This window comes from Pinus tabuliformis, chromosome 3_2, assembly GCF_031772625.1.
Source record: "Pinus tabuliformis cultivar Carrire ecotype Pingquan chromosome 3_2, CPIR1, whole genome shotgun sequence".
Taxonomy (NCBI): Eukaryota; Viridiplantae; Streptophyta; class Pinopsida; order Pinales; family Pinaceae; genus Pinus; species Pinus tabuliformis.
The window spans coordinates 717,239,837-717,267,039 of record NC_142302.1 but is presented as its reverse complement, the minus strand read 5'-3'; the positions used below and the strand labels follow the sequence as shown (position 1 = coordinate 717,267,039).

Genomic DNA, 27,203 nt, shown 5'->3' with positions numbered 1-27,203 from the left:
AACAGAGTGGAAGCCCTAGGCGTTGGAGGAAAAGAGGATGCCCTAGGGGCAAATGGAAGGCAGCCCTAGATGCAAGCCTAAAGGTTGCCCTACCTAAAGGCAACCCTAAACGATGGTCTAATCCAACCCTAAATGATGGTCTAATCCAGCGCTAAACGTTGGTCTAATTCAGCCCCAACCGTAGTCAATCAAGAGAGTCTTAGCCGCAGCATGAAGGGTCAAAAGGGACAGCATGTAGGCTACCCTAAATAGTGTGAAGGGCTGTGTGGACAACAAAGTCTTAGCTGCCGTATAAAGGGTCAAAGGAACAGCAAAGAGGCTGCCCTAGACAGTGTGAAGGAGATGTAGGGACAGCGTGGCCCTAACCGCTATTAAACAAGCCAAAAGGAATAGCATAGGTGTGGAGGGTTATTCCCCTTGAGAATTGTATGGAGAATAAGGGTTGTAGGGTTATGCCCTAACCTGTGATGTGATACAGTAGTGCAGCATGGTGAAACAACAGATGGTAAGCATGGCAAGCATGGAGCTGCAAGGGACAGTTGTATAATAAATGGGACAGCAAAAGAATGCTAAGGCAAGACAGCAATTGTGACATGGCAGCAAAGGTACATGGTGTTGCAAACTCATTGGATAGCAGCAAGCATGGACGGCAGATGTATGGAATAGCAGCAACGTATGTTAAGATGCATGGGACAGCAAGCATAGTGCTGCTAACATGTATGGGACAGCAGCAAGGTATGTTAAGATGCATGGGACAGCAAGCATAGTGCTGCTAACATGTATGGGACAACAGCAAGGTACATTAAGATGCATGGGACAGCAAGCATAGTGCTGCTAAGATGTATGGGACAGCAGCAAGGTATGTTAAGATGCATGGAACAGAAAGCATAATGCTGCTAAGACACATGGACAGTAGCAAGGTATGCTTAAACATATCTGACAGCTGCTAGGTATGGCAAGGCTAAGTGGGACAGCAGTTGTGACATGGCAAAAGGCACATGGTACAGCAGCAAGCATGATACAACAGCTAGCATGGACAGCATGGCTATCATGGACAGCATGGATAGCAGCAGCAAGCATGGTACTGCAAGCACATGAGACATGTTGTATGACAACAATGTTCAACAATGGCACATGCGACAGCAGTGCAGCATTAGGTGCAACAGTCATGAGGTCCAGCATTGTGATGATGGGTGCAGCATGATGACGAGATGCAGCACGATGATAGGTGAAGGAGTCACCTTGGAGAATCAATTGAAACAGCATGTCTTCAACTGATCCCATGTATAATCTTCTTAGAGATGATCTATGCTCTTATCTAGATAAGTCAAAGTGTTGATTTTTGTTGTAAATGTTCTATCTCTCTCTCTCTCTCTGCTGAACTATTGAAGAACATATAAGAAGAATTGATCAAGGGTTTCCCCACATTGGGGTTTGTCCCTGGCTAGCGACACATCTTGTGTCCTCTTGTCTTGGCTTGTCTTCTGTGATTTATGTTTATGTTCTATCTGCAGTTTACTATAAAGCTGATGTGATTGCTAATCTGGAAAAGATATTGAGCTAACTATGTGTTGACCACTACGTGTCAACTCCCCATAGCAAGTAGACCCCCTTTTCTTCGCAAAAGGGGTAGCGCTTGATTGACATGTCCGTGCCATTCGACAATCATCGTCGACTTTATCATACTATGTTGTAAACTCAGTCTGCATGTGTGAATTGTAAATAATCTTAGCAGATATGAGTCATGTATGTAAATTGCCTAGGTGGACCTAATTTTCTAGTGATAATCTACATTTCGGAAGGTTTTTTGTCTCACCGATCCATGATCGGCAGAGTTTTCCTTCAGCCTAACCCCAAAGCCGGAATGAATTTTGTCACTACAATCTTAGAGGAATCCTAGTATGCTAATCTGCTAGATTATAGTTGTGTCGCAGAACTGGGTGGTTTATGAGGGTCTATGTCAAATGGGTTTTCCCCCTTGAGATGTAAAGTTGTAAAAGTCATGATGTAAAGTGTCTTGAGGGTTAGAAAATGTTTTAATCCCCTCATAAGTCCTAAGTCTTAAGTCCTAGGTGATTTTTCCAAAGGCTAAGTTCGAGGATCCATTTAAAAATAAATTAAAAATTAAAAATTAAAAAATTGAAAAAATAAATAAATAATTAAAGATATAAATAATTAAAAAAATAAAAAAATAATAATAATAATAATAAAATACATAAAAAATAAATAAAATTTAAAATAAATAATTAAATAAAATAAATAATAAAATAAAATAAAAACTCAGAAATAATAAAATAATAATATTTTTGAGTAAATAAATGCAGAATTTCAATTTTTTAATGCATTAAAAAATTCAACGGATGAGATTAAGAGATATGTTGATCCTCATCGACGGTCGAGATCATTTTGACGTGGATCACTCAAACTAGCTATTGGGAATTTTTCCTTTAAATAGGGTGCTAGGGGTCATTTGAGATCATTCGATCTGTGAGTCTTGTGCTGAAGAAAGCTCTCTTGTAAACCTTTTTCTAGTGCTAATAAAGAAAGACTTTGGGGTTGAAATCTTGCTGGTGTTACTCTCCTGAAATGCTGTGAGATGTTTTATTTTCTGCATATTTTCATTTTCAGCCATTAATAATAGCTTGATCTTGGAGTATTGTTGAACACAAGTATCTTGTTCACTTACTAGGGTTTGAATGGTAATAAGATTTCTGAAATAATGGCAGGTATCTCCATTGTATCGAGAATCTAGTATTGTTTTTTCCCTCTTTATTGATGGTTGAAGTGCGCTGTGCAGGAAACCCTTATCGAGAAGATGAGTGGGTGTTTGGGGAAATTCTCGGCTGAACCAGCCAATTCCCGCAAGCATTCTCTTGCAGAGCCCAGCCAGTTTCGATCCTAGGTTTATCATTTAAGTTTGTTTTTCTGAATTGCATGAGAGATTCCTGAAGTTTTTCATAGTAAATCTGGAATTTTGATAATATTACTACTGATTATTGATAAATCTGGCTGTTTAAGAGTCAAAAGTTGTAAATGTTGTTTAGCTGATCTAGGGTTTTAGTTTCATTTTCTGCACATATTATTTCTGGGTGATTTTCCATTCCAGGTTGCAGGGTTTCTGAAGATTTCTGAGGTTTATCTAAGCTGTTTTGCTGTCAAAGGGTTTCAATTTCAATTGTTTTCAGATCTGAAAGAAATTTTACATCGGTTTCATTGATAATTCTAAAGCACAAGAGTGAATATCAGCTTCTGGGGTTTGGAATATTTTTTCCGAGGACTGCAAAATCGTTTTTTTTTAATCCCCCAGCTATCCTTAGTTGTCGCTGTCTGGCTCTTCTCATCGCCCATCCACCAAATCATCGAGCAGAATTCATCCATTCATCTGCCCCTGTGGCTCCAGTCCCATCACGTTGCTCCATTTGATCTGTATTATTTCTCCAAACCTGCAAACGAAATTGTCAAAACCCTTCCAGCTCCACGCTGTTCCTACGCTTAATCCAGCTCCCTTCATCTCTGCTCACTCCACGCACCTGCAAAGCACACGTTGCTGTCTTAGCCGTGTCTATTGCTCCTCGTCCAGCGGCCAGCGTTGTTCATTCTGCTGTCAAACGCTTATTCTCCTACGTGAAAGCCATCGATTCCACCTACGTCCAGCCCATCCGCTGCCTCATTTTCTTGCAGCGTCCCACCAAGAACCCTCTCCGCCTCCAGCGTAAGCTCCTCACGCTCGGCTAGTTGGGTTCTCATCTGCGCACACAAAAACGGTGAACCAAATGCGTGGGTAAGTAAACAATGAACCATACGCGTGGGTAAGCTGCTAAGGTTACGCATTTTTTTTGGGTTTCGTTTTGATCTTAGGCTTGGATACGATTATCGCTTTTTTTTCTTATTCTATTGTTAGACTTTAGTTCCAAATTTCAAGTTTAGTTTTACACTTAAATAATTTAAATTTTAGTTTTGTCATATGTAAAATGTAAATTTAGGATTTTAAATTTCCGAGTTAGACATTTTTAACTTTTTTTTTTAATTTTGTATGTTTAGATTTTAGAATTTATTCTTATTTTCTTTAGTTTAATTTTTCCTATCATAAGTTTTAGTTGTGACATTTAGAATTTAAATGAAAAGAGTTTAGTTTTATTTTATAAATTAAGAATCAGATAAAAAATATAAAAGATTAAAAGATTAAAAAAAAAAACTTTTCCTTTTTTAGACTTTTGTTTTAGATTTAGACTTAAGTTATTTTGTTTAGTTTTCATTTAGAAATATAACAATAAAAAAATTCTTAAAAAATTATAAAATTATGAAAAGCAAAAAAGATTTTCTTTTCTTTTAGTTTAGATTTTAATATTTAGATTTTTTTTTTATTTAAAGTTTCATTTAGTCTTTAATTTTCATTTGAAAAATATAAAAAATATTTCTGGAAATTCTTTCCCAGTTTGAGTCTTGGCTCAGGGATTTGCTATGTTTTATCTTTTCTGCTGAGGCTAAAATTTTGATGCTGGAATTAATGTTTAACATGCTTTAATGTTCATCTGAAGATTAACTATATGAATGTGATCTCTAGTTAGCATTTTACGTGGTTGTTTAAAGCGCTTTATCTTTCGAAATTTTAATTGCTAGAGTATCATTAAGCCATTAAGCATTTATTGATTATCTCGCATATGGTAAAAGTTAATCTTTGTTGTTTGATGGTAAAACGATTGTTAATGAGTTCATATCTCTGCAGCGTTTGATAAATGATCGTTTAGTCATTTTATAAGGCACTAGTCTATTAATTTAATAAAATCAATTTAGTGTTGGTTTCCCTTCATGTCTCCCAACCCAACTGATTCACAGTTGGTCATCCATTTTCCTATAGGGTCTACCCCCATTAGCCGCGAGAAACAGGCTTAAACGGAGAAATTGGGGATCAGGGTGACAGCGCCCGGTCTGAGCGTTGTCGTGACAATCTGTGCGACAACATTTTTTGGCACCGTTGCCGGGGATAAAGTTTTTCTGTCCTTGGTCCTTTCCTTTCGAGCTTTTTCTGTGTTTCACTTCTTGTCTGGGTGGCGACTCCACTTCATATATTATCTACAAGAGTGTATACTATAAGACATCCAAGCAGTCTGTGCAATCCTGCTCCTGATCCTGAAAGGGCTCTCAGGGTACGATTACACAAACTCTCTTCTCGTACACTTCTTGTTAACCTCGGACAAGAAGCCCTCTCTGATATCCATTTACTTTTTACTAGTCCAGTTGAGCACGACATCATGGACATATTCGCCCCGCGTAACTTTGCTAATATTCAGGGTTATCCTAATGATACTCCAAAGCATGGAATGGATAAATTGCCTATCTTTCAGGGAGATAACACAATCAGTGCTAATTCACATCTGAAAGCTTTTAGTTCATGGCTGGGGAATTACGCAAGGGCCGCTGATTTTAATCATGAAGATGTTAAAATGACCCTTTTTGTTCTGACCTTGGAGGGTGATGCTTTAGATTGGTTTACTGAAAAGCCTCAAAATTCATTTGATTCCTTACAATCGATTGTTAATGCCTTTAAGGAAAAGTATGGAGATAAGAGAGAAGGAAGACACCTGGTAAAAGCTATCAGCATAATCAAAAAGAGAGAAAATGAAACCGTTGAAGAATTTAATAAAAGGTTTAATGATATTATTAAAGAATTACCTCAAGACTATAAACCTACTGACAAATCTCTTCGAGATTTTTACATTGATGCCTTTAGTCCTGAGCCATCTTATGAATTGAGGCGTGCTAGACTTAATGATTATAGGGAGTGCCAGGTTTTAGCTATCGAGCTTGAAAAGGACAAGGCGGTGTCTAGGAAGTCTGAGATCCCAGGTTTTGATAGGGCTGCTACGAAACTAAAGGAACCTAAAGGAAAAGCAATTCAAGAGCCTGAAAGCGAACTTGTTCTCAAGTTGCTCCAAAAGATTGAAACCATGGAAATTAATCATAACAAGGAGATAGCCACTTTGCAAAATAGGTTGACTCAAATGGAAAGAACACAAACGCAAAACTTCCAACCTCGAAATAATAATAACAGAAATAACAATTAGCAAAACAAGGGTCAATCTAGTGAGCAGAGACCTCCTAATCCGCTAACTAATTTGGTTGATAATGCTCCTCCTTATTGTCGGGTTTGTGATGCTCTTCATGAAGAGGCCACTTGCTTCATCGTTAGAAGGATCTTAGATAACAGGATGTTTGGGACAGGTGATCAAATAAATGTGGTAGGTAGCAAGTTTCCTTTGTCTATGGATGATTGGATAGAGGTCAAAGAAAATAGTCACGATGTTATGAATCCTTCATCAGCTTTTAGTATAAATAACCTTGAAAATGAAGATGACATTTTGGCTAGGTTATATGGTGAAAAACCCTCTCCCGAGCAAATCTTGGAAATTGCTAGAGATAAAGGTTTAACCTATCAGAGAAGGGATAAAGATCAAAGCGGGAATCAAATTCCCCCTCGAACTTTTAACCCTGGTTTAAACTCTGGATTAGATGTCGATTTGGGAAGTTGGTTTAACAATGCAAAAATCTGGGTTCCTGTCTCCGAGATTGCTAAAATCCCTTCCCAAAGAGATAAGTTACTAAAAGCTATCCAAGGTCCTCAAGTAAATATTTCTCAACAGAAGAATCGGGAAGTTGAATATCATGATGCTCCCATATATTTGCAAAGCTTAGATGCAGATAACAAAGATCACCAGCCTTTCTTTATCACCTTATTAGTTAATGGATATGAATTGAATAATTGCATGTTGGATTCTGGTGCATCAGCTTGTGTAATGACTAAAAGGGTCATGGAACAGCTTAACTTAAGAGTCTCTAGACCCTGCTATAACATATGTGCCATGGATTCTAAGAAAATTGAAGTGCAAGGTTTGATCAAAGATTTGCAAGTTCATCTATCAGTTTACCCAGACATCATGATTGTCATGGATATTGTTGTTGTGCATGTGCCTGATGCCTGGGGTATGCTTTTATCCAGAAAGTGGGCCTCTGATCTAGGAGGAAGTATTCAAATGAATTGGTCATATGCTATGATTCCTTATCCTAGGGTGATGATCTTGTAAGACTAAATAGAGAGCCCGAAATAAAATTTCATGTCGAAGATCCTAAGAGACCTCACAACGAGATAATCAAAGAGCAATCTGACATTGGAACTATGCCATCATGTCTAATTTCATAATTCCTCCCGATGATAAGATTAAGGATCTCAAGGATAAAGCTTGGTATATGTACTTCAATGGTGCATCGTCTAGGGATGGTAAAGGTGCTGGAATAGTGCTTAAATCTCCCCTTGATCACATTTTCAAGTTTGCCTATCGATTAGAATTTGAAGCAACCAACAATGTCACTGAATATGAGGCTATATTGTTGGGGCTTGAATTGGAAAAATCTTTGAAGATTAAGTTGCTTAGCATTAAGGGGGATTCTGATTTAGTTATCATGCAGCTTAAAAATAAATTCACATGCAAAAATCAAAGACTAAGGAATTATCAAAATGCTGTGTGGGATACTATGGAGCACTTTGATGCCCTTGACCTCAAACCTATCCCAAGAGAGCAAAATAGTTTGGCAGATGAACTTGTCGTAGTTGCTACTACTTTCCAGTTATCTGATGAGCTAATTAATGATAAGATCAAAATGGAAGTAATATTTAGACCATCTGTTCCAGATAACTCAGAGCATTGGCAGGTCTTTAATGATGAAAAACAGGTCATTCGTTTTCTTAATAGTCTGGATGAGTTTGAAGATTTCCGGATAGATTCTCAGGAGGATGGATCTTTAAATTATGAGCATATCATAAATCCTACTCCTAGGAATGTGGTTGCCTTAGAGCAACATTTTGATCGACATGATGCCACGAAGTTGAGAGAAGAAAATAAGATGGACCCAGGCGAATATCTCGAGATAAACATTGGTACTTCTGAAAACCCAAAGATGGTTAAAATTGGTAGAGGTACTAGTGTGGAGGAAAGAAAAAAGTTAACTAATTTACTTCGCGAATATCGAGATGTTTTAGCTTTTTCTTATGATGAATTAAAGGGCTATAGGGAAGATGTCATGGAACATACTATCCCCTTAAAAGATGAAAATGCTAAACCCTTTCGCCAGAAACTTAGGCAAATTAATCCTAAATTAGCCCCCTTGGTTCAGAAAGAGCTTGCGAAAATGCTTGCAGCAGGAATTATCGCTCAAACAAGGCATTCAACATGGTGTTCAAATCAGGGGATTGTTAGGAAAAAGAATGGTACAATAAGGCTTGTGTCGATTTTCGAAACCTTAATCTAGCATGCAAGAAAGATAATTACCCTTTGCCAAACATGGAGACTTTGTTGCAAAGAGTAACCGGTTCTGGAATGATGTCGTTGCTAGATGGTTTTTCTGGGTACAATCAGGTATGGGTTAAAAAGGAAGATCGTCATAAAACCACATTCACAACGCCATGGGGCACCTTTGATTACATCAGAATGTCGTTTGGATTAATCAACGCTGAGGCTACATTCCAAAGGGCTGTGGATTATGCCCTCAAAGGGTTAATCGGGAAATTTATTGAAATTTACCAAGATGATCTTACTATTTTTTCTAAAGATGGTATCAGTCATGTAAATCATCTTAGGCAGGTTTTCGATAGATGTAGAGAATACAGGATTTCTTTGAATCCAGCTAAGCCTGTTTTTGGAGTAACAGAAGGGAAATTACTTGGCCATATCATTTCTAAGGATGGAATCAAGATTGATCCTGAAAGAATTGAAGCAATCCAAAAGATTCCTCTTCCTCATAATCTTAAATCCCTTCAGTCTTTCCTTGGAAAGACAAATTTTATTAGAAGGTTTATTCCAAATTACGCAGAAATAGCTAAGCCTATTCAAAGTCTTCTAAAGAAAGATGCAAAATTTGTTTGGCAAGAAGACGGCAAAAAGGCTTTTCAAGAAATCAAATGTGCTATTACAAGAGCTCCTGTCTTAGTTAGTCCCGATTATTCCAAGGATTTCATGATTTTTTCTTTCGCTTCTGAAGATACCATTGCTGGTGTCCTGCTACAAAAGAATAAAGATGGTCACGAGCAACCTATTGCTTTCATGAGTAGAGCACTTCAAAATTTCAAATTGAAGTACAATACCATGGAAAAGAAGGCTTATGCCTTGGTCAAGTCTCTTAAGCACTTCAAAACTTATGTGGGTTATTCTAAAATCATTGCTTTCATCCCACATTCTGCTATTAAAGATATATTAACTCAAACCGATTGCTTAGGGACTCGTGCTAGGTGGGTTACTAAAATACAAGAATATGATTTAGAGATCAGACCCACCAAGCTAGTCAAAGGCCAAGGTTTGGCTCAAATGTTGACCGAAGGTAACGAAAAGACTCTTGGTTTATTTTGTCTTAGCAATCTATCTTCGCCTGAGTTGCAAAGATTAGGAGAGCATGAGTGGTACAAGGACATAGTTTATTACTTGATGAATCTTGCATATCCTAACCATTTAGTTGCTCATAAGAGAAGGGCTCTCAGACTAAAAGCCACTAAGTATTGCCTTATGAAGGATGGCCTTTGATGGAGAAATCCTGAGGGCATAGTGCTTAGGTGTGTTGATGACATTGAGTCCAAGAAATTAATCTCTGAGTTTCATTCAGGATTTTGTGGTGGTCATTATGCTGCTAGAACTACCGCCCACAAAATCCTGAGAGCTGGTTATTATTGGCCTTCAATTTTTTCTGATGTGCACAAGTTTGTTAGAGCTTGTTAAGCCTGTCAACTATTCACTGGGAAACAGAAGCTTGCTGCCCTGCCCCTACAACCTGTCATTGTAGAGGCACCTTTTCAGCGTTGGGGTCTGGACTTCATAGGGAAGTTCCATGAAAATTCTAGCAATGGCTACTCATGGATTTTCACTGCTACGGATTATTTCACTAAATGGGTTGAAGCCATTCCTACTAAGAATGCCACTGAAAAGGTTATTATGGATTTCATTGAAAATAATATCATTACTAGATTTGGTGTCCCTGCTAAGATCACAACTGACAATGCCAAAGCTTTTATTTCCTCAGAGTTTTCATCTTTTTGTTTCAAGTATGGCATTGTCTTATCTCATTCGTCAAATTACTATCGTCAGGGTAATGGTCTGGCTGAATCAAGTAACAAGAATCTCATAACCATTATCAAGAAGATAGTAGGAGATAATAAGAGATCATGGGATAGAAAAATCAAGTATGCTTTATGGGCAAATAGAATCACTAAGAAGAAAGCTACTGGTATATCTCCCTTTGAATTAGTTTATGGCTTGGATGTAACCTTACCTGTGCACCTGAAATTGCCAGCTTATCAGCTCCTTCAGAATTTTTCTACTAATAAAGATGTTGTTCAAAATAGAATAGATCAGATTGTGGAGTTAGATGAAGCTCGTAGGACAGTTTTTTATGCTATATGAAAAAATCAATCTAACATTAAGAAAAGCTTTGATAAATTCTCTCGATCTAGATCTTTCTAGGTGGGAGATATGGTACTGCTTTGGGACCGCAAGAATGAAAAACCAGGAAAACATAAGAAGTTTGACAGTTTGTGGCTGGGACAGTACATCATTTGAGACGTAGCTGGACCAAACTCATTCCACTTGAGCAGATTGGATGGCGAACCACTTGATCTACCTGCAAATGGCCAAATTCTCAAGCTGTTCTTCATATATGATATCTGATGCCATAGGGCATCCTTTGTATTGTATTTCTAACCCTACTCCTTGTTATTTCAGCATTTTATTTCCGATTTAGGATTAGATTTACTTTCCTTGTTAATAAATGAAGAGCTTCTATCTTTCATGTGCTTAAATGTTATATGATGATGTTTGAATGGATGCTACTTATTTTTGCTGTGTTGCGTGGATGCAGATTCTGGATTCTCACATTCCTGCAAGTGCAGCAACGTGTCCCCAAGTAGAGCTAGATGTTGACCACTACGTGTCAACTCCCCATAGCAAGTAAACCCCCTTTTCTTCGCAAAAGGGGTAGCGCTTGATTGACATGTTCGTGCCATTCGACATTCATCGTCGACTTGATCATACTATGTTGTAAACCCAGTCTGCATGTGTGAATTGTAAATAATCTTAGCAGATATGAGTCATGTATGTAAATTGCCTAGGTGGACCTAATTTTCTAGTGATAATCTACGTTCCGGAAGGTTTTTTGTCTCACTGATCCATGATTGGCAGAGTTTTCCTTCAGCCTAACCCCAAAGCCGGAATGAATTTTGCCATTAGAATCTTAGAGGAATCCTAGCATGTTAATCTGCTAGATTATAGTTGTGTCGCAGAATTGGGTGGTTTATGAGGGTCTATGTCAAATGGGTTTTCCCCCTTGAGATGTAAAGTTGTAAAAGTCATGATGTAAAGTGTCTTGAGGGTTAGAAAATGTTTTAATCCCCTCATAAGTCCTAAGTCCTAGGTCCTAGGTGATTTTTCCAAAGGCTAAGTTCGAGGATCCATTTAAAAATAAATTAAAAATTAAAAATTGAAAAATTGAAAAATTGAAAAATAAAAAACAATAAAAAATTAAAGATATAAATAATTAAAAAAATAAATAAATAAATAATAATAATAATAATAATAAATAAAAATAATTTAAAAAAATAATTAAATAATAAAATAATAAAATAAAATAAAAACTTAGAAATAATAAAATAATAATATTTTGAGTAAATAAATGCAGAATTTCAATTTTTTAATGCGTTAAAAAATTCGACGGATGAGATTAAGAGATATCTTGATCCTCATCGATGGTCGAGATCATTTTGACGTGGATCACTCAAACTAGCTGTTGGGAATTTTTCCTTTAAATAGGGTGCTAGGGGTCATTTGAGATCATTCGATCTGTGAGTCTTGTGCTGAAAAAAGCTCTCTTGTAAACCTTTTTCTAGTGCTAATAAAGAAAGAATTTGGCGTTGAAATCTGGCTGGTGTTACTCTCCTGAAATGCTGTGAGCTGTTTTATTTTCTGCATATTTTCATTTACAGCCATTAGTAATAGCTTGATCTTGGAGTATTGTTGAACACAGGTATCTTGTTCACTTACTAGGGTTTGAATGGTAATAAGATTTCTGAAATAATGGTAGGTATCTCCATTGTATCGGGAATCTAGTATTGTTTTTTCCCTCTTTATTGATGGTTGAAGTGAGTTGCGCAGGAAACCCTTATCAAGAAGATTAGTGGGCGTTTGGAGAAGTTCTCAGCTGAACCAACCAACTCCCGCAAGCATTCTCTTGCAGAGCCCAGCCAGTTTCGATCCTAGGTTTATCATTTAAGTTTGTTTTTCTGAATTGCATGAGAGATTTCTGAAGTTTTTCATAGTAAATCTGGAATTTTGATAATATTACTACTGATTATTGATAAATCTGGTTGTTTAAGAGTCAAAAGTTGTAACTGTTGTTTAGCTGATCTAGGGTTTTAGTTTCGTTTTCTGCACATATTATTTCTGGGTGATTTTCCATTCCAGGTTGCAGGGTTTCTGAAGATTTCCGAGGTTTATCTAAGTTGTCTCGCTATCCAAGGGTTTCAATTTCAATTGTTTTCAGATCTGAAAGAAAATTTACATCGGTTTCATTGATAATTCTAAAGCAAAAGAGTGAATATCAGCTTCTGGGGTTTGGAATATTTTTTCCGATGACTGCAAAATCGTTTTTTTTAAATCCCCCAGCTATCCTTAGCTGCTGCTGTCTAGCTCTTCTCATCGCCCATCTACCAAATCATCGAGCAAAATTCATCCATTCATCTGCCCCTGTGGCTCCAGTCCCATCACGCTACTCCATTTGATCTGTATTATTTCTCCAAGCCTGCAAACGAAATTGTCAAAACCCTTCCAGCTCCACGTTGTTCCTACGCTTAATCCAGCTCCCTTCATCTCTATCACTCCACGCACCTGCAAAGCACACGCTGCTGTCTCAACCGTCCAGCTGCCAGCGTTGTTCATTCTGCTATCAAACGCTTATTCTCCTACGTGAAAGCCATCGATTCCACCTGCGTCCAGCCCATCCGTTGCCTCATTTTCTTGTAGCGTCCCACCAAGAACCCTCTCCGCCTCCAGCATAAGCTTCTCACGCTCGGCTAGCTGGGTTCTCATCTGCGCACACAAAAACAGTGAACCAAATGCGTGGGTAAGTAAACAATGAACCATACGTGTGGGTAAGCTGCTAAGGTTACGCATTTTTTTTGGGTTTCGTTTTGATCTTAGGCTTGGATATGATTATCGCTTTTTTTTCTTATTCTATTGTTAGGCTTTAGTTCCAAATTTGAAGTTTAGTTTTACGATTAAATAATTTAAATTTTAGTTTTGTCATATGTAAAATGTAAATTTAGGATTTTAAATTTCCGAGTTAGACATTTTTAACTTTTTTTTTTATTTTGTGTGTTTAGATTTTAGAATTTATTCTTATTTTCTTTAGTTTAATTTTTCCTATCATAAGTTTTAGTTGTGACATTTAGAATTTAAATGAAAAGAGTTTAGTTTTATTTTATAAATTAAGAATCAGATAAAAAATATAAAAGATTAAAAGATCAAAAAAAAAAAAAAAAATTCCTTTTTTAGACTTTTGTTTTAGATTTAGACTTAAGTTATTTTGTTTAGTTTTCATCTAGAAATATAACAATAAAAAAATTCACAAAAATTTATAAAATTATGAAAAGAAAAAAAGATTTTCTTTTCTTTTAGTTTAGATTTTAATATTTAGATTTTATTTTTTGATTTAAAGTTTCATTTAGTCTTTAATTTTTATTTGAAAAATATAAAAAATATTTCTAGAAATTCTTTGCCAGGTTTGAGTCTTAGCTCAGGAATTTGCTATGTTTTATCTTTTCTGCTGAGGCTAAAATTTTGATGCTGGAATTAATGTTTAACATGCTTTAATGTTCATCTGAAGATTAACTATATGAATGTGATCTCTAGTTAGCATTTTACGTGGTTGTTTAAAACGCTTTATCTTTCGAAATTTTAATTGCTGGAGTATCATTAAGCCATTAAGCATTTATTGATTATCTCGCATGTTGTAAAAGTTAATCTTTATTGTTTGATGGTAAAACGATTGTTAATGAGTTCATATCTCTGCAGCATTTGATAAATGATCGTTTAGTCATTTTATAAGGAACTGGTCTATTAATTTAATAAAATCAATTTAGTGTTGGTTTCCCTTCGTGTCTCCCAACCCAACTGATTCACAGTTGGTCATCCATTTTCCTATAGGGTCTACCACCCTTAGCTGCGGGAGACAGGCTTAAATGGAGAGATCAGGGATCAGTGTGACAGCCCCCGGTCTGAGCGTTGTCGTGACAATCTGTGCGACAACACTGTGAAAATTGAAATAAATTGCTCTAAGCATAGAACATACCTAAACTTAACACCTAGTCTGCTCTTTCCGCCAAATCCCCCACCAATCCGTGCCCAAAAGTATCCATGATAAGTAAGGAAATTTACTCAACTATACCAATGAAAAGTCATACCTTCGGGGTCGGGAGGTCCACCTTCAAACATACAATCATAACAAATGGCGAGGGACCACATGGTTGGCTCAGGTGGCGAAGATAATGGCACATCGAGCTATTTAGTGGCTGCAAGGGGTTGCTGGCTATCAACTGGGGACCATCTAGCAGAAAAAATTTCTCCTATGCATACTACCCACAGGGGGTGGGTAACAAGTCCTACTAACTCAAATTAGAGCAAGAAGCCCCTCCTAATTCATAAAGTAATGTGAAAAACCACTCTAGGTCACAAGTCGACCTAGTAGTCAATGTGTAAACATAAGAATTAACCCACAAAGAGGTTGAAATGTTGACGTCGTGCATGCATAGGCCCTTCTAGGTTGGGTTCCTCCAGTACCAAGGTGAGCGTAGAGGGCTCCAAAAATCATGATCTAGGGGGTTGGCCCCTAGATCTCCATGCAAATCATCCTGTGGACCCCTGTTTTGGACTTGGGGCACAAATGTTGGTCTCATGGGTCTCCTGATGGTGAAATAGGCTAGTTCTTCTCCAATATTGGGGGCTCTGAGGATGGTGCTAGCCCTCTGATGTCTCAAGGAGTGAGACAAACCTCATATAGGCCTCAAATCAGCTGCCAAACCATGTAATCGTTGCTAAGCCAGTTGGGGCACACAAGGTCAAGTGCATCATCTCATGAAGGATATGGGGCAAAGAGCAGATTGTTGGGGGTGTTGTAGGTGCCCATGAAATGAAGTGATACTCGGCAAGTAATAAGAGTCCCATGGCTCTCAACACTTCACCTATAGGGTGTCAATATGATCCTCTGGTGGAATTGGGCCCCAGTTAAGTTGCCCAGCCCATAATGAAACCACCTAACAATCACACACAATATCCAGTGCTGCAACTTATGACATTATGTACATTTAAACATTTTTGCATCAAAGTGAACCAAGCTTGCAAGTTATAGGCATCATGACACTTCATACAAAGTTTCTTTTCCAAAATTGGGGCCTTGGTCACGTAATGGAGCTACCTCCCTAGGTAGGAGTGGCTAATAGACAACCCTGTTAGATGTTTCCAACCCCCAAAGGGAAGTGTCATGTGAATGATGATGGAACGGAAGGGGAAGAAGGGGTTTCAAGGTCAAATGTCATGGTCAAAGGGGTAGCAATAATGAGGAGATCCACATTCTGGGCATACAAATGTGAGGAGAGAGCAATCATGGATGCATGACTTACCCCGACCTTTGTTTTTACACCCCTCTTATTTCCTTTTTCCATTTCTTAATTTTTCTTTATATCACTGCTCGAAGCTCTAGGAAATGACATTATGCTTTGAATGATGTATAGCAGTGGTTTACCCCTTAATGGTGGGGCATTTCATCACCCACCAAGGGTTGGGACATGCAAGGGTTCCTTTTAATAATGTAAGAGGGAAACATTGGCCCCAAAAACCAGGTGATTGCCATAATGATAGGGGTAGAACTCATGCTTGGCTTTTACCCACGTGCTAATGTTAATGTCAGAACCATCTTTTGCATTTTATAATTTCTTTATGTTGTTTCTTGCTTGTGGCCATAATATGCTCTTTCTTTTATTTTAGTTGCATCAACCTCCTCGGGCAACATTTCAGGCCCGACCGAGATATGTGGAAAAGGGGAGGGGGAATGCTAAATCCCAGTGGACCCATGGTCAAGTGGATGTTGATTTGGGGTAGCATCGGATGTGCTCTAGCCATATAAGTTGGTGGAGAGGCTAAAGCACGTGAGATCTCCAAGTCCCAGAAATGGTTTGGGCAGATTCGATTTAGGAGATATTAAAATAATTAATATTTTTAATGGAGTTCCTAAGTCTAAACTTAGGAAAAATAAAATATTAATGGGTATTAATATAAAACTGGGTTAGAAGGTACCAAAAGACATGGATCAATCCAAATCTAATATTAGCTGTTGATTAGAAATGTAATCTCAACTGTTGAAGGACCAACAGGAAAAGTATAAGAGGAGGCTTGAGGGTCAGTTGGAGAATACACCAGAGTGGTCAGTCATTCGATTTTCTAAAGCGGGGTTTGCTAAGAGAAATCGAATCAAATGTCAGTTTGCAGTGAGGGGCAGTGAGTACTGGACAGAGAGGCAGGGATAGTGTCGAGAGACCAACGCAGAGGCAAAGAGGCAGACACAGAAGCCAAAGCAGGCCACGCAGAGGCTAGCTGAGATAGCCCAAAGGCCAGAGGACCTACATCATCCACGCAGAGGGCAACAGGGGTGACGCAGAAGAGGCCATAGAGGCTGCGCAGTGCCTCAGAGGACTGACGCAGAGGGTTTTGAGGCTGACACTAAGGCGAGGAGAGCTGACACAATGCTTCAGTTGTGCTGGAGAGGGTTTCGTGGGGCAGATTTTCTGAATATCTACTTCCGAATAGAGAGGTATTACTGCCGAATCATTTTCTCTGCCGGGTGAGCCAGTTTGGCACCCAGTTGTACTCAAGGATATACTGCATAATAAATAACCCTCAAAATTGTTGCACCGCTTTTCCCAAGTTGGGTTTTTCCGGGGACGAGTTGTCCAAAAATAAAGGTGGCACTTATGTGTTTGCTATTTCTTTCAATTGTTGATCTGTAGATGGTTGAAACTATATTGTGTTGATTTCGATGTTTATATGTTTAAATAACTTGTTTGTAATTAACAAGTAGGAGAAATAAACCAGAAGAATACAAATAAAATTTCTAATGGTTAGAATTAGAAATTTCAATGGTGGACGCAAAAAAGGGAGGTGGAATAGGGGCTCATAAAGTACAAAGGGAAGTGATAAATACATAAAAGGGATAGATGTTACACACTATCTCAATCATGGACTCCCTTGTAGTGTCCCTTCCTAAAGAAATAAGCCATTAGAGGCAGTCTCATTGGACTAAAATAGGAAATTAACCACCCATTTAAGGTGAGGGAGCAAGACTTTGGCCAAAACCCTTCCTTCTTTGAAGTCACCCCACAATCCATGCCAAACGACAAAAATACCAACAAGCATAAGCACCCAAAAGAAAAATTAATAAATTACCTTCTGACCAAAAACCCACCTTCCAACATGTGATCTTGACAAATGCATGAGGGGACATATGACTAATGCAGGTGGCAGAGATATGAATGGCATGTCACATCAGCGACAAGGTGGCTCTCGAGGGTTGCTAACTGCCGACTAGAAGAGATGACTAGGATGAAAATTATCTTATGTGGTCACCCACTTTTGGTGGGTAACAAGAAGTTAGGCTTCTTGTTAAAGAGTGCAACTAGACGCTAATTCCCCTTCCTAGAAGGTGACTTAGCCTCATTTGGACACACTCATCTTCAAACTTCTCTCTCTCTCTCCTCATTGATTGGGTACGGATTTCTGGCCCTCTCCCTCTCCACACATCTGAAATTTCAGGAGGCCAGAGCAAAATTTCAAGAGGGCGAAATTTCAGGAGACCGAATTTCTAGACAGTTTGACCAAGTGTTGACCAGCGTTGACTGCAGCTAGGGCTGACCACAGGTGGGTTGTTTGACCAGACTGTGACTGCGTTGAATTTGACTATTTTGAGGGTTCTTTTATCTTGTTGTTTGGAGACCGAAGTTGACTGAAGTTGACCGATTTGCTGAGGGTCAAATCTGCCATGTTCACCAGCATTGACTTTTCTAGTTAGGGCTCTTTTGTTGCTGTTATAAATTATCAGATTTGTAAATTGTATTATCTCTCTCTGTTGAACTATTGAAGACTAAAAGAAGATTTGATCAAGGGTTTCCCCACATTGGGGTTTGTCCCTGGCTGGTGCCACATCTTGTGTCCTCTTATCTTGGCTTGTCTTCTACCATTTATGTTTATGTTCTATCTGCATTTTATTATCATGTTGATGTGATTGCTAATCTAAATATTAACACTGGGCTAATAAAGAAATTGAAGTAAAATTGCTCTAAAGCATAGAACATACCATTGTTGCCTAAAATTAACAGTTTTACTGTGATTTGACTTGGAGAAATTTTGTTTGGGCAGGCCACATTCATTAGCAGACAAAACGAGGAATTTTGGGCGGGTTGACCACTGTTGACTGTAGGTTAGACCGCATACTTTGACCATAGGCAGTTGACAAAATTTGGTTGTTCTTCTCTCTATTTTGGGTTGACTCTCACCTGTTGAAGAGGTAGAGTTGCTTGCTGCCTTAAACGAGAATTTTGGAGGTTGTTTGTGTTGAAGAAAAGGGTAACTAGGTTCAGTATTTGTCAATGTAATTTTGATCTTTGTACTTGTCAAAAGAATTATTATTTTTATAAATAATATGATTGAATTTCTTGCTCATTCCATAGGTCTAGGAAGGTCAAAGAGTCAAAATTATATTGAAAAGCTCTAGTTGAGCATCTATGTAATAAAAATTGGTCAACTAGTCTCTAACAGGCCTCGAAATGACAAGCACCATCATCTTTGTCACGTCAGCTTGGAAATCAAATTAAAAGACAGTCATGTCGACCTAAAAAGAATTAGATTCACTCATGTCGGCTCAATAAATAGACACAATGCTTCACAATGTAATGTCAGCTTATTTATGGAGACGTGACTACTATAAATACCCTGCTGGGGTCACCGCAAGAAATACAACTTCAGATCACTCTGAAACTTCGGACAGCACAGTCTGCAACTTCGGATGGGTGCAGGAAGAACAGAGTCTCGGATATCTCAGTGGACAATGTAACCTTCTCGGTGATATCAGTCTCAGCTTAAATATGATAATAAAGCTCTCGGTGCAAGGAGAACACAGTCACAAAGTCTTAGCACAGGATGAAGACAGTCATGATTTCGATAATGAAGATGATCTCAGATTACATAGTAGTACACACAGCCTCAACATGATCATGGTAAAATGATCTCATAGTAATGATATCACTGTCTCGGCATACTGAATGGAGTCATTGTCTTGACAAGAAGGATTACAATGATCTCACTGTGACAAGAAGAAGCTCGATGATCACACAGTAATGCTTTCTTAGCATACTGAACTCAATCATGATCTCAGTCTCAGGAAAGAAGCAGCAAGGATATCAGCGAAGGGGCAGCAATGGTGTGCAACAATGATTTCCTCAGTGAAGCAGCAGTAATGATGAAGAACTCAACAGTGACAAAAGAGAGGATTGGTGTCTTGGTCTTGGAATGGCATAGTAAGTCAAGGGTCATGGTCTTGGTGTTCATCAATTAGAATCTCTATAAGAAGAATTATGTGTGGGTTTTCCTCTCTAAGAGGGAGAGGTTTTGGCCCTGGCAGAATGCCAACTTATTGTGTTCTTGTCTCTTTTCTTTTGGTAGCTATTTGATGAAATATGAAACACACATTCTAATAATGTAAAGAAGAAGATTGTGCTAACAAGAAAATGACAATGCCTCACAAATAGTTATCAAGACAAGAAGAATCACATTAATCAAACTTGCCCTAATTCTTCAATAGTTTGACGAGTATTTGACAACCATTGACTTGACTGGCTAGGGCATGTTGACTGTTGATATCTACTTCCGAAATTCTAGACTTGGAACAAGATTATTGTTGATCAATTTTGGGCTTCTTGTTTATCATCATTGTACTAAATTAGATTTTTTCTCTCTGTTGAACATTTGACATTTATCAATAAGAAGGATTGGTTGGGTTTTCCCCCTTGTGGGGTTTTGCCTGGAATTATCCTAAATCTTTGTCTTCATTGTCTTGGCTTGTCTTCTTGTGCATATTGTTAATGATGTTCTATCTACAATTACTGTCAATAAGTAAATGTTAAGTGACTGCTACTGAAGGTAATTGTGACTGTTATTGGAATCTAAAGTGAAATTGTCATTGGGCTAATAAGACATTGAAGTAAATGTTGCCAGCATAGAACATACAATAAAACATAACACTTCTTGAATGCTCCTGAAATTTTCTTCAAACAAGTCAACTTGGTATTTTCGTTATACCTTTCTTGCTATGATGTTTAAGAACATGAAATTTGGAGGAGACAGGGGAGAGATCTCAAGTTACCTGTGGCAGAAATTCAGACCCTGGTTTGCTGCACTTTCAAAGTTATGATTTGAGAAAGTTAGTGTTCTTGAATGCTCATGAAACATGCTTCAAACATTTAGCTTGACATTTTTGCTATAACTTTCTTTCTGAGATGTTTTGAATTGTGAAATTTGGATGAGACAGAGAAGATATCTCTAGGTACCTGTGGTAGAAATGTCAGAACTAGATTTGCAAAATTGGATACGTGGCATGCTATGCAAATTCGTTCTTGAGAAGAAGCCAAAAGTAACAGGTTTAGGGATAAGTAGACATGGTAAAGGAAGAAGCAGCAGGTAGACCTAGAGAAGGCAAAAAGCAACTAACAAAGATAGCGAAGACAAAAGCAGTAAGCAAACTTCATGAAAGAAAAAGCAACTAACATACATTGTGAAGAAGCAAGCAAGTAGGTGTTGAAGTTTTTAAATTTACTTAGTTTAGAAACCCTTCATGCACTTTTTCTGATTTATTCCTACCTATTTGTTATTTTTCTTTAACAAGTTATTTACAAAGTAAATACTGAAAATAAACACCAGTGCATGCTCAACATATTACAACAGCAACTAAAAGAAACGAGAACAAACACACCACATGACACCATTGTTTTTGGGCCAATGTCCCCGGAAAAACCCAATGCAGGAAAGTCGGTGCAGCTATCTGAGGATTTTCTTATTAAGCAATATCAGAGTACAATTTGGGTGCCGAAACTGGCCTACCCAACAGAGAATTTTCTTAGCAGCTATACCTCACAGTTTGAGAGAAATCTCCTGGCTGAAACCCCAAAAAACCCTTCCGGCAGCTCCTCAACATAAAACTTCTCTTGCAACCCCAGCGTCTACCCAATCTGGACTGTGTCGGCCCCTCTCTGTCTCATGCTGGCCCTGCGTCAGCCCCAGGACGCCCTGTGTTAGCTCTAGGAGCCTCTGCATCAACTGCGTTGGCCCTTCTGGTGCTCTGCGCAGCACTTGACTGCCTCTGCGTGGCCCTGCGTGAGCCCTTGCTGGCTCTGTGTCACCCTCCTTGGCTGTTGCGCTGCTCTCCCAGCACAATCTCTATCTTCTCTGTTTCTCTGTACTTAATGCCCCTCAGCTGCTCTCCCAATCACTGATTCTACCTCTCTTAGCAAACCCCGCTCTAGAGAATAGAAAGATTGATCATCTGGTGTATCCTCCAAGTGACCCTCCAGCCTCCTCTTATAATTTTCTTATACTTTTGGGCCACTCTAACACAGATTCATATTAATACACATTAATATTTTATTTTCCCTAAGTTTATACATAGGGACTCCATTAAAAATATTAATTATTTTAATATCTCCTAATCTGTTTAGAATCTGCCCAAACCCTTTCTGGGTATTGGAGATCTCATGTGCCTCAACTGCTCCACCAAATTTTGTGGCTAGAGCACATCCGATGCTACCCGAAATCAACACTCCGTCTTAGTGAGGACTGTGCTCTATCAATACTCCTCACTGAGTACTACTCTGATCATCCGACATCAGTACCTATGCTGATGCTAGGCCTTCCTACCCAACATCCTCTGCATTGTTGCCTCCTGTACTGCTGCCCTTGTTCTGCCACTGCCAGTGTTGCATCTGTACAACAACTCCCTCTGCATCCATGCTGCTGCTGATCCTTTCTCCCAACACTACATCCGCACTGCACCTCCTCTCATCATGTTGCATCGTGTGGCCCACTGCTACACTGCAACTCAATTACTGAGAAGTAACTAATCTCCCAATTGACCTCCCTGTTGGGCTAGAGACACCCACTGATTTTGAAGCTCCCTCTACCGCTGACAAGTGCTCCCTCTCTGACCTCTATGCTGCTATAACATCTCTCTTGCATCTCACCCCATTGCACACCTCTCTGTGCCTTCCTGCACTGGTGCAACACTCCTGTGCCTCTCGCACTGCTGCTGTCTGTTAGCCTCACACTGTCTCGGGACTCCTGCACTGTAGCTCTCTCTGCTGCTCCATCCATATTCGTCTCTACCCACTCAGCTAGTCGTGCTACTCCTCGACAGGGCTCCCGTAGCAAGGTCTAATCCAAGAGGCTAGGTACCTCGAGGATCCTACACCTCATCGCCTATAGTCCACCTGATTACAGCTCGATGTCTCCCCACTTCCTCTCAAGTGGTGCATGTGCACTCATGGCACAGTCATCGTCTGTCAAAACTTCCTTCTCTGCCCGTGTTGGCATTGCCTTAGTCTCGGAAGACTCTCCCTTACTCTTTTTCCTTGGACACTGGGTCGCATAATGACCCAGCTCCCCATAGTGGAAGCACTTGATCTTGGAGAGATCTTTCTTCTTCTGCTTTTCCTGCTTTCCCTCAAATGCTAGGGCCACATCCTCCTCCTCCTACTTGACCTTGATCCCTTTGCTGCTGCTACCTGTCTTCGACTGTCATCTGATCTCTTCCTGGCGAAGAGTTGCCCACATCTCGTCCCAAGGTGGGAGAGTCCCTCTGCCCAGGATACTCTGGACAAATACTTCCCAATCTTTTGAGACAACATTCAGGGTTGTCCTCACCATAAGATCCTGATCCAGTGTCGCTCCTATAGCAGTCAACTAGTCTCGGATCTCATTCAATCCTCCGAGGAAGGTGTCAATCGATTGACCCTTCTTCATCTAATACGACCTCATCTGGTTCTCGAGCAACATTCTTCTCTGCACAGAAGTATGTTGGTACAGCTTCTTGAGAGCCTCCCACATCTCAAATGTTGTTTCCTTCTCGGCTATATGTGGTACCACATGATCTTAGACCCCGTCAAGGATAATGCACTTGGCCCTCACCATCGCCTCTTCGTACCTTTCATTTTCATTGGGGTTGACTGGGACAGCTATAACCTTCAAGGCGAAGTTCTTGACACGATTCCTGTCAAGCACTGATAAGATTATGGCCTTCCAGACTACGAATTTCGATGCTCCGTCCAATCTATCCTGGTCTCTTACCCCGTGTAGTGCCATGACGCTCCTCTACTTCCCTCCTAGAAGTTCTCGATTCGACTCCTCTAAGTCTCTACTTCCCGTCTAGAAGTTCTCTTCTGGACCCCTTCTGAGTCCTGATTTCCCTACTGGAAATCAATCTGTCGCTTGTCAAGATGTCCCCTACTCTGATCGTCTTGTGCAACTGCACTGCTAATCTAGATTCCTCGGCTAGAAACCCTCGGTAAAAACTCCTCTGGCCCTGCTCTATCAGGTATTGTTCTGACTATAGTACCTCACCAGCTCCACACTGCAATATTCCTGCAGCCTTCTAGACCCTAGCAACTGCCTCTCTATGAACAGCGTCAACCCCTTTCTGCCCCACGTTGGCTTTGCGTCACCCTGGATGGGTCTGCGTCAGCCCTCTGGCCCTCTGCATCAGCAACGCTGGCCTCTCTGAGGCTCTGCGCAGTTCCCGGCTTCTTCTGCGTGGCTCTGGCTGGCTCTGCGTCACACTTCCTTGGCTTCTGCGCTGCTAGAAACAACTTCTGTCACCTCGGGACAATTGTTTTCTATTGTTATTGCTCCGCTCGGCTGATGTCTTTTAGTCCTCTTGTGATCTGCAATCATGCTCTAATACCATGTTGAAGTTTCTAAATTTACTTAGTTTAGAAACCCTTCATGCACTTTTTCTGATTTATTCCTACCTACTTGTTATTTTTCTTTAACAAGTTATTTACAAAATAAATACTGAAAATAAACACCAGTGTATGCTCAACATATTACAGATCAGCGACTAAAAGAAACAAGAACAAACACACCACATGACACCATTTTTTTGGACCAATATCCCCGGAAAAACCCAATGCGGGAAAACCAGTGCAGCTATTTGAGGGTTTTCTTATTAAGCAATATCAGAGTACAATCTGGGTGCCGAAACTGGCCTACCCAACAAAGAATTTCCTTAGCAGCTATACCTCACAGTTTGAGAGAAATCTCCTAGCTGAAACCTCGGAAAACCCTTCTGGCAACTCCTCGGCACAAAACTTCTCCTGCAACCCCAGCGTCAGCCCAATCTGGACTGTGTTAGCCCCTCTGTCTCACGTTGGCCCTATGTCAGCCTTTCTAGGCCTGCGTCAACCCCCGGAGGCCCTGCGTCAGCTCTAGGAGCCCCTACGTCAGATGCGCTGGCCCCTCTGGTGCTCTGCGCAGCACTTGGCTGCCTCTGTGTGGCCCTGCGTGAGCCCTTGTTGGCTCTGCGTCACCCTCCTTGGCTGTTGCGCTACTCTCCCGACACAGCCTCTGCCTTCTCTGTTTCTCTGTACTCAATGCCCCTCAGCTGCTCTCCCGATCACTGATTCTACATCTCTTAGCAAACCCCGCTCTAGAGAATAGAATGACTGATCATCTGGTGTATCCTCCAAGTGACCCTCAAGCCTCCTCTTATACTTTTCCTGTTGACATATCAACAGTGGAGATTAAGTTCCTAATCAACGGCTAAAATTAGATCTGGCTTGATCCATGTCTTTTGGGCTACTCTAATACAGATGCATATTAATAAACATTAATATTTTATTTTCCTTAAGTTTAGATTTAGGGACTCCATTAAAAATATTAATTATTTTAATATCTCCTAATCTGTTTAGAATCTGCCCAAACCCTTTCTGGATATTGGAGATCTCACGTGCCTCAACCGCTCCACCAAATTTCGTGGCTAGAGCACATTCGATGCTACCCCAAATCAACAATAAGTTGGTGCCTACAAATATTCACACAAAGGAGGGTGGTGTCTCCTGTGGTTTGGTGCCTATAAATCATCAGAGGGGATTGGTGTCTCATCTAGCTTGGTGCCTACAAAGTAGCAAAAGGGATTGATGTAACTGAGGTTGGTGCCTACAAGATCTTTCATATAAAGAAGTTTTGTGATTAACCCAGGTTGGCTTATAATGTCCCAGGCCGTTTCCTTTTTTTTTTTATCTTTGGCCTGTGGATCCCATACTTTGGTCCTTTGGACTTTTCTGGAATTGTTCTCAGGTTCATTAATATTGTTGGTTATAAGGTTAATAGAGAAATGGACAGTGGAGATAATAGAGAAATTCAACAAGTTCTCCATCGACATGCGGAGAATACATAGGCTAGCAGCATTTCTTTGTTAGTAATTTCTTCCAAATTTTTGGATCTAGAGTGGGCTTATACTATTGAAAATGTAACTAGTTGCGGTCTTCATAATTGTTGTTGTACCCGTTTCAAATTGTATCCTATGTAACAAACAATAGAAGAAGAAAAAAAGTTATTATTATTAAAGCATGGGTTTCATGCTTCTTAAAGATGGTCTTCTAGGTAAAAGCATGTTCTTCATACTTCTAGGGTTTGTTAGGTCTTAAGATTTATTGTCATGAGTCAAAGGAGTCAACATCATGTTTATAAGACCCTTCCGGGCAAAATGTAATTGGAAAAAGAATTTATTTTGAGTCTAGAAAGTCCTAGAAACTCCAAAAGTACAAGTCGGCCTAAAAGAGGGAATTCGACCCCTTGGACAGGTTATATAAACGAGCAATTCAACCTCATTTGGTACTCACTCACCAAGAAGTTTGATCTCTAAAGGAAGAATTCAATCTGTAGCTAGGAAGTTGGAAGAAGGAAGAGCGAAGGTCTAGAAGGCAAGAGAATCCAAGGAGGAAGCGAAATTTTTGTTTTTAGGCTCCATCTCTCTCACACGTGTGAAATCTAGGGTTTCTGCAACTTCCTAGAAGGGTCGAAATTGCAGATTCAAGTTGCAGGTGTAGCATTATGTTGCAGGAAGAGTGAGTATTCTATTTGGACCTCGTTGACCTTGGGAAGGCTTGTTTTTCTCAAAGGAGGATTGTTGGAAGAGTTGTCTTAGGGTTTTTGTGCAACCACTGCAGGATCGAAGTTGCAGAAGAGTTGTGGTATTGAAGCTAGTAGGTCGAAGTTTCATTTTTAAAGTTGAATAGAGCAAGATCAAGAAAGGACTTGTTGGAAGCGCTGACTTGGTACTTGGAAGAGGACTTGGTCTAGGACTTGGGTCTTTGTGTCTCATTTGAAGCTGATTCTATAAGAAGAGAAGAGTTTTCCGGGATTTCCCCTCAGAGGGGTTTTGCCTTGGCTGAGAGCCTAATTCCTATGCCCTCTATTATTATTGTTTAGTTCTTGATATTTGTTTGATGAAAAGATCAAACTAAAGAACATAAGAAGATTAACAAAGTTCACAAGCAAATATTAAGGTTTAGGAAAATTGGAATTGATAGTTGTCACTTTGAATTTTCCAGCATATACCACCCATAACACCAATGTTATGAGTATCTTGTTGCTTCAAAAGCGGAGATTGGGTGCTCAGAAAATGGAATGCAATAAATTTCGCAATTTGTTTGTTTCTCAGCAAGTGGAAAATCCTTCAATGGCCTTTACCAATCAGAGAACTAGAATATTCATTTCAAGCAGTTCTAAAGGAAGAAGAATCAGTCCACCAGCTTCATGACCCTAAGGAAAATGAAAGTTTCAGCTCCTCTCAATCTGCAAGGGGAAAGAAGACAAAGGAAGTGTTCAACGCCATCGTTAGCATTGGGTTGTATGTGTTTTGGTTGCATATGCTAGAGTGGCCACCTGTAGGCCAACATGTAACCCCTATTTAGTTAAGACACTTAAAATTTTGAATGCCTATTCTACAAAGGCTAATTTTGAATTTTTGCATCATGTAATCATCTGTGTGAGTTAATATAGACTTGGTTTTTCTTCTAAAAT

At 39.5% G+C, this 27,203-nt stretch overlaps 1 protein-coding gene across 3 annotated transcripts in view; it reads right to left on the bottom strand.

Moving 5' to 3' along the window:
* The window catches only part of LOC149182644 (putative serine/threonine-protein kinase SIS8), a 421,365-nt gene that overhangs the window by 324,167 nt on the left and 69,995 nt on the right, over window positions 1-27,203 (bottom strand). The window lies entirely within an intron of this gene.